The sequence below is a fragment of the Penaeus japonicus genome, unplaced genomic scaffold, assembly GCF_977035675.1.
Source record: "Penaeus japonicus unplaced genomic scaffold, GWHDUDI00000001_assembly GWHDUDI00000011, whole genome shotgun sequence".
In the NCBI taxonomy this organism is placed as follows: Eukaryota; Metazoa; Arthropoda; class Malacostraca; order Decapoda; family Penaeidae; genus Penaeus; species Penaeus japonicus.
The window spans coordinates 16107724-16122723 of record NW_028234413.1 but is presented as its reverse complement, the minus strand read 5'-3'; the positions used below and the strand labels follow the sequence as shown (position 1 = coordinate 16122723).

The 15000-nt window shown below is 37.4% G+C and overlaps 1 protein-coding gene across 5 annotated transcripts in view; it reads left to right on the top strand.

Annotated features, from left to right (window-relative positions):
* The window catches only part of stet (rhomboid serine protease stem cell tumor), a 481226-nt gene that overhangs the window by 22564 nt on the left and 443662 nt on the right, over nucleotides 1-15000 (top strand). For 2 of the 5 annotated variants that reach the window (XM_086541659.1, XM_086541656.1), the window contains exon 1: nucleotides 12793-13110. The exons of the other annotated variants lie outside the window; for them this stretch is intronic. The gene's annotated coding sequence lies outside the window, so the exon portion shown is untranslated. Of the gene's footprint in view, nucleotides 1-12792; nucleotides 13111-15000 lie in introns of those variants that run through there. 5 annotated transcript variants of the gene reach the window in all.

Sequence of the window (15000 nt, the reverse complement as noted above, 5' to 3'; positions counted from 1 at the left end):
GTCATGACCTTGTTATTTTAAATTTTTGCATCAAATTTATTTAATTAATCTCACACTAGTGGTAGTTGGTATAAATGACGCTTATGTAGTCCAGTGAAAAGCATATGATGATTTTTTTTCCCAAACAGCCATTCCCCCAAAAAAATAGATGAATCAATAAACTGGCAAAATTAGATAAGACTGAAGGTAAAAAATATTGTATAGTGACAAATAATATATTAAACGAAGATTGATAAGAATTACACCCAATCATATGATCTGTAAAATTATCATTATCTTCTGTTGTATATTCCTCTTTATTCAATCTCTTTTAAACATTTCATATTCCTTATACTTTCGTTTTTCTCTATCTCTACATCCACCCCCAACGGCATCGTCTCTAACTATTCTTCCACCTTCCACGCCCTCACTTCCCTTTTTCCCTTCTTCCAACCCTCCCGCCCCATTTCCAATCCACTCCTCCCCCTTTCCTCCCTGCCAACTGCAACCACCCTCCTATTTTCCCTCCCTCCCTCCCATCCTTCTTTCCTCATTCCATCCCATCCTTCCCTCCCTCCCTCCCATTCTTCCACCATATCCCCCCACCATCCACCTCCCTCTACCCCTCCCCCCCTCCCGACCACTTCCACGCCCTTCCGGTCCCTTTGAGACTTACGCCAAGGACGCCGGGATCTTGCTTGGTTCACGCAAGAAATTTCTGACAAAGGCAAGCGTTGCTCTCTCTCTCTTTCTCTCTCTCTGACTCTGTGTGTTTGTCTGCCGCTCTTTGTCTCTCTCTTTCTTTCTTTGTCTCTCTGTCTCCCTCTCTCGCACTCTCTCTGCCTTTCTTTCAATCTCTCTCTCTCTCTTTCTCTCTGTATCCCTTTTTTCTGTCTCTCTTTGTCTCCCTCTCTTTCTTTCTCTCTCCCTTTCTTTCTCCATTCCTGGTTCTCTCCCTATCGCTTCCTCGATCTCTATCTCTCATGATGTAATGTGATGATGGCGTGATTGAGAAAATATTGTGATGAAATTTGGAGTGAGGATAGGGATGACGCAGCGAAATCTGTGGTGATTTCATGCTATTCCGATCTCTTTGTAACAGTGAGGAACCGATATGGAAATAGTGTTTTTGTTAATTTTGTTACTGTTGTTTTGGTGTTACCTTTACTATCATTGTTATTACCATTATTATCGTTATTATTATTAATAATACTATTAATGTTGTTGCTCTTATTACTGTTAGTATCATTCTTCTTCTTTCCATTATTACTATTATTATCATTGTTGGTATTATCACAGTTATCAATATCATTATCACCATCGTCATTGCTTTTGTTATCATCATCCTTATTATTCTACTAGTTTATGATTACTGTGATCATATTACTTCCTGTTGTTTGAAATTGTAATTGCTGTCCCAATAGGTTTTCTTCGCAGTAATAGATTACTATATCTTAATTTCAAAAAGTATGCATATACATATATATATATATATATATATATATATATATATATATATATATATATATATAGACAGAGAGAGAGAGAGAGAGAGAGAGAATGTTATTACATTAATAAAAGGTCACATAACTTTGCTGAAAGAAAGAAAGAGTAGAGACAGCTTGTAGAAAAAGTATGAAAAGGAAAAGGTAACTCTACAGCAGAAAGTATTGAATCAGAGTTATGATGTGACTTCATTAGAATCGCGTAATTCCTATGAATATGTAATATCGACACTATAATTAAATACCTTGCATTGTAGAATATTTCCTTGATGTTCGTACAATATCTACATTTATCAAAATGAACTGTTCACAGGAAGAGTTATTCGAAGACAAGGTCGTTACCTAACTCGAATAAAACTGAAAAAAACGGTCTTATAGTTATCAAGGTAATAATAAAATATATAAATTGAAATAATGCATAGGCCTATATCGATACGCTGATATTTACAGATATTACGCGACGGACCCTCTAATATCACGATAATACGCCACGTCATTCATTCCCCCATTATAACCACAAGCGTTCGAACACAAGCGACAGTAACCGAAGCCGTGAAGCCTTGAGTAATATTCGGATAGCCGAACGCCGTGGTGTATGTTTCGCCAATACTCACCGCTGGTTTGTAATTACACGCAAGAGTTATGCCCTTCTTTGGTGCTTTTTTTGTATCGTTTTTCCTGGTTTGTGTATTTTATTAGAGTAAGTTTGAGTTTTGCCTTGAGTTTTCCTTGGATTGTGTGTATATTCAGTGAAGCAAAATGATTGGTCGTTAGTTTGTGCATGGTTTCGAGTTTCTTTTTTTGTTGTTGAGGATATAGATCATAGATGCGGTGATAATGGTTATAATGATATTTTTTTACGATTCTCTTGATCATGAAACTTATGAATCACAACAGCTTGATATTCTGTTTCGTGAATGAGTGCATCTTTACCGGGTACTGACGAAAGCAGATCTTGAGAACTGGGTGCAGCAGTATCATACGACCGCCGGAGGGAACTTTACCTGTTTTTTTAAAGTATTGATTTCGGAACATTTTCCAGTAAAAACAACAATATCAGGCACAAAACAACAACAACAGTAATTAATTGACAATCAGGACAGACGTCAACTACACACGGCTCACGCTCATACCTCCCAGTGTTGACATGCCGTCATACACGACACAAAAGCCATTTACACAGCAAATACTCTCAGAATCCCAACTGTGGGAGCGAGTGAAGACTTATATGTCTGCGTAGGAAGGGAATGAGACACATATATATAGACAGAGCTGAATGAGCTGATGTTCAGTGTGTAGAATGGTGATCTGAAAAGCGAAACGTTGTAATTAGTTCGATGGGAATCATTGTAGTTTGGTGATGAATATTAGGTTGATAAATCTGTGAATGAACTAGGGTAGACTATTTTTATTGTCTTTGAATCACTTGTGTCTTTGTGAAGCAAGGACAGTTTTTGTCATTATGATTTATAACATCTTCAGTTCATCCCATCATAAAAACATAGAACATTCCATTAGTCAACAACAATCAAAATCCAGAATAAACTAAAATGCGCAAATGTTGCCTTCCCAGATGAATCATCATTCCAAAACGACTCGTAGTCAATTTAGCTACCATATGTTACCCTCGCGTTGTAATCAATATAAAGGTATGGGTACTTTACGAGGCGCAGCTTAGCACTCTGTTTAATGAACGGGATGAATGTTCGGAAGTTCAGGCTAGGTGTTCGTTAGAGAGAACTTGGGGGGGGGGGGGGGCAAGTATAAGGGTAGGGAGCGGTTCTACATGGCGGGGGTTAGCGGTGTAGGATAGCTAATGGCTCTATCTTGGAAGGGGAGGGGGGGGTATCAGGGGAATGATATCCTTACGGGATAAGGTAGGAATCAACACATATTGGATAAACTGGTCTATGTTGTAGATATTTCATTATTTCAAGTATTGATTTGATATAATCTTGATAGTCATAGCGAGACTGAAGATAGCTGTAAAATGACTATATCAAAATGAATATAGCAGTTGATTTTAGAGCTGCTCACCCTGTTGGTACAGCTGTAAGAGTAGGTTCTCTGGAGTTCTTGATGTGATCCAAAGATATTGTTGTCAATTATAGTGTTGTAATAAGAGGGAAAAGCAAGTGTAGTGTTTTTTCGTGTTAGAACCGAGAACAACTACTACTTGTATGATAATGTTAAATGTTGGTGAATAGTGAAAAAGAGGATTTTTTTCTTTCTCGTGCTTCATTACCTGTGTAATCTGAATCACTACTCGCCTCTATCACCTCATTCTCTCATTGCAGACTCACTTTCATCTTGCGATAAGTCAAACAGTGCAAGGAAATAATAGATCGAGGAAGGAAATCTATGAAGAAGAAATAAAAACAAGGGAGACAGAGAGACAAGAAATACACGCATAATGATACAAAATATCCTGAGAGCAAAATTTAATTCATAATACACCAGACATTTTACCAGAGGGAAAGACAGTACACGGAAAGGAATAAACGAGAGAGAGAGAAAGAGAGGCTAATGAGGAAGACGATAAGTGGGAGATTTGAGAGGAAGTCATTCAGATACGAATATCATTTTTCTTTTACATTTTTTATGCTTTTTTGAGAATCATAATTGCATATTCTCTTTCGTCCGCCCATTACGACTCTTTCTTTTTTTTACCTCTCTTTTTTTCTTTTTTTACCTCTCCTTTTTTCTTTTGTATTACTCATTCGCCGTTCTGTCTTATTTTCTCTTTGTGTGTCTTTTCTCCCTCGGTTATCCAATTCCCCCCTTGCTTATTATTCTATTTATCTGCATTCTTACTTCCCTCGACCTTCTTTTTGTCTTTAATTCCATACGTTTTCTTTTGGCTTTATTATATTTTTGGGATTATTTTCTTCGTTCATCTACTTCAAAATACCACCCCCCCCGCTTTTTTTTTGAGAGAGAGATAGAATTCTTTCTTGTGGATTATTCTTATTTCTTCTCTTTCTGCTTTTATTACATATTCTTTCACTTCTGGAATCTCCTCCTTATTCACCTCTCACTCTTTAACTTTAACTTTAAGTTGACTCATTACTCGCCTCTGTTAACTCATTCTCTCACTGCAGGCTCATTTCCATCATTTCATCTTCATTCCATCCTTATTTAATAGTCCATCCACTTTTACCTCTGTGCCTCCTGCATCCCTGTATCTCCCAGTCTCTCTTTCTCTTTCTCTCTCGTCTCTCTCCCCTCGCTAACACCCTCTCCCCTCACCCCTTCTCTTCTACTCCGTTCTTCTCTTTCCTGTGCCCCCCCCCCTCCATATGCTCTCCTCATCCCCGTGTGTCGTGTTGCCAGGCAAGCAATCATGTCACTTTGCAGTCATTATTCACTGAGACGTGAACAATGTCGACCAGCCTCACTTTACTTTGAGATTTCTTCTGTTTTCTCTTTTTATGTTATTGTCAGTCTTGTTGCTGGCATTATTTTACTACTAGTATTAGTCGTTATAGCACAATAAGCGTCATCACCATCATCATTAACATTATAGAGTATTTTCCTGTGCTAGCTCTTTGCGAAACCAAGAATAGCAGGTCAACTTCATTCTGTCAAACCCTTCGTAATAATTTGCCCGTTTACATTCCGAGGAAAGAAACACCACTTTTTACCCGCCTAGTCCTTATTGAGCCGGACTGCATCTGCAACAAGAGACACAAGATTGCAACACTGCAATGTGGCGCTGGCATTGCGGGTGAGACTCCCAGCGTACCGTCCCCAAGCAATGTCTGCCTGTTACGTGAAGGACCTAGTAATTGTTTGTCAACCTCTCTGACGTCCATTTGTAGGTCGCTGCTGCTCTTCTGTTTTGTTCCAAATCCTCGACACATATCACTTTCGTTTTGGAGTTGCTTGTTGCTATTAAATGTTTCTTAATAAGCCTGGTCTACTTTGGGTTACGATGGACTACATACAATTGTTAGGAGTAAGAATATTACTGGTAAACATTATTTTTTTTCTGTCATGGATAATTACAATCCCAAATTGAAAAGATATAAATGCGAATGAGTAATTTCAAAAAGCAAGATATTACAGAATCACATACATAGGCAAGATTACACACGATGAGTAATATTACATATATACCCAGTGCAAATTAAGATATAAAATCGAAACGAGGCAATTGCAACTCTTATAAAATTATCGAATCTCAATTATACCCTTTCTACATTTGTCACAATCACCTATATCCACATAATTCCTATTTTGTATCATTGCAAATGTTCAAAGACCAATGCAACTGAATGAATTCCAGAAGACGTTGCAAGACCTACATATTTTTCTTCTGTATTCTTACGTGGCTCACGCGTCCTTGAACGTGTATTTTTGGCATGTGTGCTGTCGACATTATTCCTTCTTGGGGATGTTAAGGCTTGTGTTAACCGTCCTTTGGGGATTCTGGGATGAAGGGAAAGCGATAATTACGGTAGAGAGAGAGAGAGAGAGAGAGAGAAATAGAGAATGAGAATGTGAATGAGAGAGAAAGAGAGACAGAGAGGATAGATAATGAAAGAGATTCAGAATATAAAAAAAGACCAAACGCATATCCATTCTGGTTACACCAACACCTCCAATTCACTTCTGTTCCTATCGTCTTCACACCCTCGACTCCTTTACTATTTCTTGAAGATGAGGAAGGAGGAAATTGCGAAACTTTACAAGAGATTCGGGTCCTTTTCACTGAACTTTTTATCAGGTTTCTAAATCCCCTTATGTCACCATAAGTTAGCTTCGGGATTGGCGAAGAAAGGAAATAAGGATAGTTTGCGGTTGAAACTCCCTGCCTCTGTCTGTCTGTCTGTCTCTCGCTCTCTCTCTGATTAAGTGGATATCTTGAGTTAGGAAAATGTTTTCAGAAAAGGAATCCAATATGTCCAATCCAGTACTAAGGAAATAAGAAATATATGTGATACACCAAAGAATGAGAATGATAATTAAAAAATAACGTCTCGATATCAACGTTTCTGAGTTAGCAGCGTTGTGCAAGACCACACTGATGAGAAAGATATTCTTGGGAAAAAATCGCTCGAGTATGTACATCGTCTGATTAAGTGAGATTAACAAATTACTATTTTTAAAAGCCTACTAGATCCAGGTTGCTGTGTTCTTAACAAAAATTAAAGCCTGTTTTTTGGCCTCTTACTACACTTTCCCCCACAAAATAGTTTTTTCCTGATGTTTTTATCAACACGGTAGAGTGCTTTGCCATGGTAAGAATATAGCAAAGGAAAACCGCTGCTTTTTGTTTCCACTTGCATCATTACGTGAAAATATGATTATCATTGATATTGATATTATCAAAACGATTATTATTAATTTTCTTATTATCATTATAATTAACATCGTCATGATCATCATCATCATCATTACGATCGTCACCATCTTCATCTTTTCATGAAATTCTACTTTAACTCTATACAGATCTTTAATAAGTAGCGCACAGCAACACACTCACAATAGCGCCTTTACTATAAGATTCACAATAACACATTCAAGCCGCAACTTTCCGTTTGCAAGATACCAATTACAGCAATACACAAAGCTGGTCCAATTATGTGGATACTACTATAGTCGCGAAACTCTAATCTGGTTGTGGAAACTTTAACTGTATTGGAATGCCCTTGAGGTTTTACAAATAGGATTGAAGCTGATTGTATAAATCTCCGGAGTGAATCCATGCTGTGAGATAGATGCTGTGTTTTTGCGAATGCTTTTATCGTTCTCTCTCTCTCTCTTTCTCTCTGCCTTGGTCTCTCCGTCTATCTTTCCCTCTATCTATCTATATCAGTCTATTATATCAATCTATTTATCAATCTCTACCAGAGTGATTTGATTTGTTCCATTGCTTATTTGACTGTGCTTTATTGGTTATCCTATCTGCTAATATTCCATTCTTCGAAATGTTTTGATTATTTTGATATGAAAACCTCTCATCATTACAGTCATTAATATCACTATCATTAACACATTTGAACTTCAGTACCGTAAATCTTTCATGTACCGTTAGGATACTTCCTTTCCCCTTTCGGAATAATTAGCGCCCGTTTCCCCTCTTTTCAACCAGACACCACAACACCTTCGTAACTGTCAACAAACTTTTGTTTTCATTTGTGTATTTTTTCCCCCCAGTCTCTCTTTTTTATTGTATCTTTTCTTTTATCTCCCCCCTTCTCTCTTTTCACCTTTGGCCATCTCTTTCACTTCCCCTTTCTATATACCTGTTTCCCCTCTGCTGGGTCCGTTAAGTCTTTGCTGCCACAACTTTCTGACTAAGTTTGTTGCGCGTTCATTAGGTCTTTGTTCATGTTCTCCGGACTCCTGTTTGTTGACTTACCTACTTGTTTAATGATGGTTGTTTGTTTGTGTTTGTTTGCTTGTTTGTGTTTATTTGATGTATGATGTCTTTGGTAGATATATGTTTTATTATTTTTGCTTTTGACATCTTTTACGTCACGAAACTCACGAATCATCCTGCCAACATCCTTCCTCCTCTTCCATGACACTCTGCCAACATCTTCCCCCCTCTCCCTAACGCTAACTTGCCAACACCCTCCCTCACCACGAAACCCTGCCAACATGATTCCATATATCCACCACAAAAGCCTGCCAACATGATCCCATATCCCCACCACAAAATCCTGCCAACAAAAATTACCTCTTCTTCACCCCTCAAAAACTTGCCAACCTCTCCCCCGCCTTTCCAACCCCTCTGCACGAAACCCTGCCAACAACCCTTTCTGCAAACCCCCTGCCACCACCACCGTCCCTTGCCCGCGGTCCCCAAACACATCATAGTCCCTTACGATCCCATGCCTTACCCCAAGGGACACGCAGATCCTCGGCAGTAATCATATAAAAGGAATCAATTTATTTTTTGGCATAAATTTTGTTCTTTTTTATCCATCGCACGAGATGTGTGTATGAATAGATTTGTTTTTCTTCAAATATTTTTTTTTGTTCACAAGTGTTAGTTATTTATTATGTTGTTTGTGCTGGAACTTTTCAGTTCAGTTATTTAGGGCTATTGCATCAATACAAATACACGAAGAGAAGGGGGGGGAAACGACGCAAAAATATGTATTTTCGAGGCGTTCGTACGCTGTTATCCCTACACCTCCCCCCTTCCCCCTCCCCCAGTCTTGGCGTTCACGCTGTTGCCACACAGAAGGTTTCCATTTGTCTTATTTATCGAAGGAGCGTAATTGAATGAGTGCTTCGAGGAATCCACTGATGGTAAAGGCACAGCACGAAGATACATTATGTAATGCAGGGCTTATCGACGAAATGTAGATATTTCTGATATAACTTAGGGATTTAGTGAGAGCGGCTTACCTGCTCAAGATTGCCTCAGCATCAACTGTATTTTAAGGCAAATTTTCGGGTAATTCAAGGAAATTTACCGTAAAATAGGCAATAACATAACTTCAAGAGCGTTAACAGAAAAACAAGACCCCACCAAGTTACAAACCAGGAACGAGAAAAGTCCACAACATAAACCTGTTTTAATGGCATGTTGCTTCGAAGCTTCATTAGGATCCGAATGAGAAGAGAACTGAAACAGAGAAGTTATTCCCGAATTATTCATTAATTTTGTTATTATTATCATAATTAATAGTAGCTTAATATCACGAAGAAGAGTGACAAGGGCTAAGAAAGAAGAGTAAATGGAATGAAGAAGAAAAGGAGGGAAATTGGAAGAGGAAATGGTAGGAAAATAGGAAGAGGAAAGAGGGGAAAGAAAGGCAACAATTTACTGGGAGGGAGAAGGGAAGTGAGAAAAGTATTGAAAATTATTATGAGAAACGGAAGGAGGAATAAGAGAATGAGAATGAACGAAGACAGAAAAGAAGTGGGAATGAAAAAAATATTAGATTAGCTGATGGATATGTGGAGAAGAGCAAAGGAAAATAGCACGGCTGAGAAAAACGATGGAGTTAAGGGAGAAGGAAAGAGGAATGGGGAGGGAAAAGAAATATCGAAGAAGGAAAAAGAAAGGAAAAAAAGGAGGAAGAGAGTGAGTAGGAGGAGGAAGTGAGAGGGAGGAAGTGAAAAGGAAAAAGGTAGGAAAATGTTGAGGAAAAGGGAAGTACGAAGTAGAAAAAGAGGTAGGAAGGGTGGAAGGAAAAAGGGAAAAAGAAGAAGGGAGAGAGGGTGTGGAAAGAAAAAAAGAGGGAGGGAGGGGAGTAAGTAGAATAATGGAAAGAGTGAAGGAAGGATATTTAAAAAATAATAATAATAAATAAAAGGTTAAAACACACACACACACACACACACACACACACACACACACACACACATATATATATATATATATATATATATATATATATATATGTGTGTGTGTGTGTGTGTGTGTGTATATATGTATATAAATATATATATATATATATATATATATATATGTATATATATACAGTATATGTGTGTGTGTGTGTGTGTATATATATATATATATATACATATATATGTAAATATATATATATATATATATATATATACACACACATATATATATTATATATATTTATATATATTTATATATATATATAAATATATATATAAGAAGTAAAAGTAGAAGAGGATGTTCGTATATTACCGAGGAGGAAAGAGGTTGGAATAGGACTTGAAGGATATTCGAAGTTCAAGGATATTTAGGGGATATCATAGACGTGACTGCTTTTTAAATCGCGATCGCAGAGGCCGGAGGGAGGATGGAGGGAGGGAGGAAGCAAGAAGGAAGGCGAGAAAGGAAGAGGAAGGAAGGGGAGAGGTAGGGCTGAGGAAGTGAGAGAAAGGGAAAGGGGGGGGAGGGGGGGAGGAGGGGAGGGAGAGGGAGAGGGAGAGGGAGAGGGAGAGGGAGAGGGAGAGGGAGAGAGAGAGAGAGAGAGAGAGAGAGAGAGAGAGAGAGAGAGAGAGAGAGAGAGAGAGAGAGAGAGAGAGAGAGAGAGAGAGAGAGAGAGAGAGAGAAAGAGAAAGAAAGAAAAGGGGACATGTTATAAATATTAAGTACAGTTAATAATACCCCCCTTTCTCTTACTTTACTATGCAGCTTATTTTACATATTTGTTTACATATGTATGTATATATGTACAGTATATATGTGGGTGTTTACACATGTATAAAGATATTTCGTATACATAAGTAAATACACAAGAGACAAAATAAATAATACAAAATCGGGCGTGTTCAATCCTGCTCAAGTGATCATTTATAGAAAACGAAAATGACAGAAAACGAAGGTGACACCGAGCAATTTATTTATACCGGGACTCATAGAGGAATTTCTGATGTTTCATACCATGTTGCCTAGTAAAATATGGGTGTCTGTGGGTATATGCATTTAGTATAATTATTTTCGAATAGTGGTTCATCGTTCGGGTAATTGTTGTGTTAAAATGACAGTATTTCTTCCTTGGGGAAATGGTGGCAGATATAAAGAAATACGGATATGTGTATAATATGTATCTGTTAAGCCTATTTACTCCCGTGTATTTATGAGAAGTAAGCATTGCATCTTTTTTATTCAATATGTCTATGATTTGGTTTGCTCGTATATAAATAAATAAATAAATATATATATATATATATATATATATATATCAAGGATATGTATATAGTACACACACACACACTTATATATATATACATATATATATATATATATATATATATATATATATATATATATATATTGATATGTACACACATACACATATACATACAAACACCGACACACACACACACACACGCACACGCACACACACACGCACAAAGACACATATATATGTATATATATATATATATATATATATATATATATATATTCCTACTTATTTATCAGTGTATTTATTAGCCTCTCTCTCTATTTTCCCTCTCTCTTCCTTTTTCTCCCCCCTCCCCCTAACTAACATACAACTATATTTATCCCATGTCTTGCACGCTTCACCTAGTACTTATTATAGCCCTTAGCTTTCCCTGCAGCACTTCCTGCCACATCAGCCTGTCCTGGAAGCGGTTCACTTTTCAGCCTTGTCTCTCGCCGTTAAGGATCGAGCTGAAGAAACGGGAAAACGTCTTTTAAAGTCTGAGATTTTATTTTTTTTCTCGGAGGAACTGGAAGATGGGAAAAGGAAATGGAAAGTGGTAATAGAGAATTTGGGAGGAAGGGAGAGAAGGAGAAAAAGAGAAAGGTAGAGATTGAGAGGATGGATGGATGTAGATAATGAGAGAGAGAGAGAGAGAGAGAGAGAGAGAGAGAGAGAGAGAGAGAGAGAGAGAGAGAGAGAGAGAGAGAGAGAGAGAGAGAGAGAGAGAAAGAGAGCAGGAAAAGGAGGGAGACAGATAGAGCTAGGAGGGGAGGTAGGGAGAAAGATATTGGGGTTAGGAGCGGAATGTAAATGGTAAAAGTGCGATTAAATGCCCAATTTTCCTTGCAAAACGACCGCTGCGGGAACTCCGCTCTGAAAATACGGCGGATGTCAGTAATTTTTCTGGACATTCGTTTCTACGGTTTCTCGGTTTTAATTGTTTATTGCCGTCCATTACCTAGTGACTAGTATTGCTATGCATGGGGGGAAAGGAGGAAAAAGAGACAGACAGGAAGACCGGAAGGAAAAATAAGAAATGCAGCTATTTATAAAAGAAGACTCTTTATAGTAACATGTATGAATATAATAGACACGGATGGAAAGGTGTGTGTAACCAAGGCAACGCGACCTTCCCGTCCTCTTCCCAGCACGGCCATAAACCCACACTGGGCCGAGGCTATCCATGTTTTCCTGTGAGTCTCGTCTCGTGTCGAAGGGAAACGAAACGGGATAAGTGGTAATAATATACAGGGAATGGATGAATAGATATATTTATTTCATAATAACTTACAAACCGTTTCGTTAGTGTTATCGTCCGGTTCCTATTTTTTCCTCCCGCCTCTCCAGCGCCACGACCGCGATTTTGCAAAACTAATAAAATTGTCGAAGTGCAGTTCTGGCGCGCTAAGCCACAGTACCAATTTAAACCACAGCTTCGAACAGCAGCGGCGTGACAGTAATCATATCTGATAGATACGAACTATGAACAAACCCGTTATGAATTCCTCAATTCAGCTTAGTGGCGAACAATAGCTAGTTCCAAATATAGAAACAATCTGATATAAAATTAATCAACCTCAGCTGCCGAGAGGAAACGTTCGCCGCTGGAAGAAGGTGGCAATACTGTGGGGGTGCAGTCGTGCGCATGCGCAGTCGGCCGCGCCAGCAGACGACGCTGTTGTGTCACTCGCCAGTAGTGTGGCAACCTCTGCCACTAACGGAAGTAAAGAGGTGGTGCTCATTCTGTCTTCAGAGCCGTAGTGTCTTAAATCCAATACAGGAAGGGAGTGCCGTGTGTTAATATCGAATGTCGAAATGGCAGTCAAATGATGAATCATTTTCGTGGGAAATAAACCGGAAGTGTGAATTATCAGGTTAAAGACAAGTGTTGATTTGGGTGTGTAAGTGGGCAGTGTCAGCCAACACGTGGTGGCGGTGCCTGAGGCTGTATGCAGTGAGCAAGTGGCACTCACACTGCTTGGCGCATCTCCACTGTGATTGAAAAGGTGAGGTGAGTGCCTGTGGTTGTCATTGCGTGCTGTTATCATAGTGAGCATCATCGTTGTAAACGGTGCTCGTGTCATCATCTTTATCACTATTCATGTTGTTAACATCATTATCATTAGTATCCCTGTTGTTGTTACTGTTTCTGTTATTATTTTTATTATTTTTGATTGTTATTATTTATTTAAGTATCATCATCATTATCATCATTATTATTATTGTTATTATTATTATTATTATTATTTTATAATCATTATTGTTACTATTGTTATTATCGTTTTTATTGTTACTATTATTTTTTATTATTATTATTACTACTGTCATTATTATTGTCACAATATCATTATCGTTACTAATAATATCATTATTGTTGCGTTTTCTGTTTGCGTCTATAATCCTTTAGGTAATATTACATTATTTATATTTATAGTTATTGAGTATAATTATAGACATAATTTTTGTCATTATTACATTTCTATTTTCCTTAAATGATGACGTCATCAGGATATTATTATTATCATTACTGCCATTACTATTATTTTGATCATCACTGTCATTACCTTATTTTTTTTACTGTTGGTTTTATTGACGTTGTTATTTGTTAAATATGATTTTTGTTATCATTGTTATTGTTGTTATTATCAACATTATTTGTGCTGCTTTGGAGTTATTTCATATGCCCCTGTAATTGTCATCATTGTTTTCATTTGATCATGTATTTCTTATTCCCATTATTTTTGTTGTAGTTTTTGATGTTATAGTAATAATGATGATGGTATCAGAGAGAATAATAATAATGATGATAATGATAAAGATAACTTTTATTATTATTGCCACCGTTATCGTCATGCTATCCTTATTATCATTTTTGTGATATTGACGGCATCATCATTTTTATTATCATTATTATTATTATCCTTATTGTTATAATTTTATGTAATATTGACGGTATCATTATCATTGTTATTATAATTATTATTATAGCATCATCGTCATCCTCATTGTTATCATCAACGTCATCTTCAGCGTCATCGTGATCATATATTTTCTTGCAAGTGCAAACACCATTGTCCCCTTTTGTCTCCGTCAGACCATCGGGCATGCAAATGAAACCGGGTATTCACAATTGTCAGTAAACTTCTTTTTGGTAAAATTACTTTCTATAACTCCAATTCTAATTCTGTTTATTATTATATTTGTTTATATGTCAGAGAATAGCCGATAAGATAGTTCAGAGAGATTTTTAAAATTATACTTAATACCTTCAGATATATATACGGTATATACATATACAAGCAAATATACTATATGACTCACAAACAAAACAATAACAACAACAAAAATAAGCAAAATCCTTTTCCTTAGAAGAGTGAGATATGATGACACATACACGCACATGCACACGCACCCCCCTCCCCCACAACACACATAGGTAAATACTTACATACATGAATACATTCCTACAGACGTAAATACATCGATAACATTGATTTTATCTCGTACCTCCTTGTTCAATCTCGGTCTTTGTGACAGGTGAGTAACCCAAGTGACCCCTGGCGGTTGTGTGGGTGACTCAAGTAAATTTCGTTTTTCGCTGCTTTCTTCCTCTCCTCTTTCTTTCTTTTTTCTTCTTCTTCGTGTCGTGTTCTTTTTTGTGTGTATTATTTGTTTATTTTATTTTTATCATGGTTAGCTTTGCCGTGTTCCGACCTCTTTTTTATATTTTTATTTACTTGAATTCTTTATCTCCCTTTTCGTTCCCCAATTTTCCCTTCTTCGTGTCCTCCCTTTCATCCCTGTTTCTTGCATTTCTTTCCTCTTCTCTTCTTCCTCCACGTCCTCTTTCTGTTCTTCCCATGCCTCGTTTTCCTTCTCCGTCTTTCTCTCCTCCC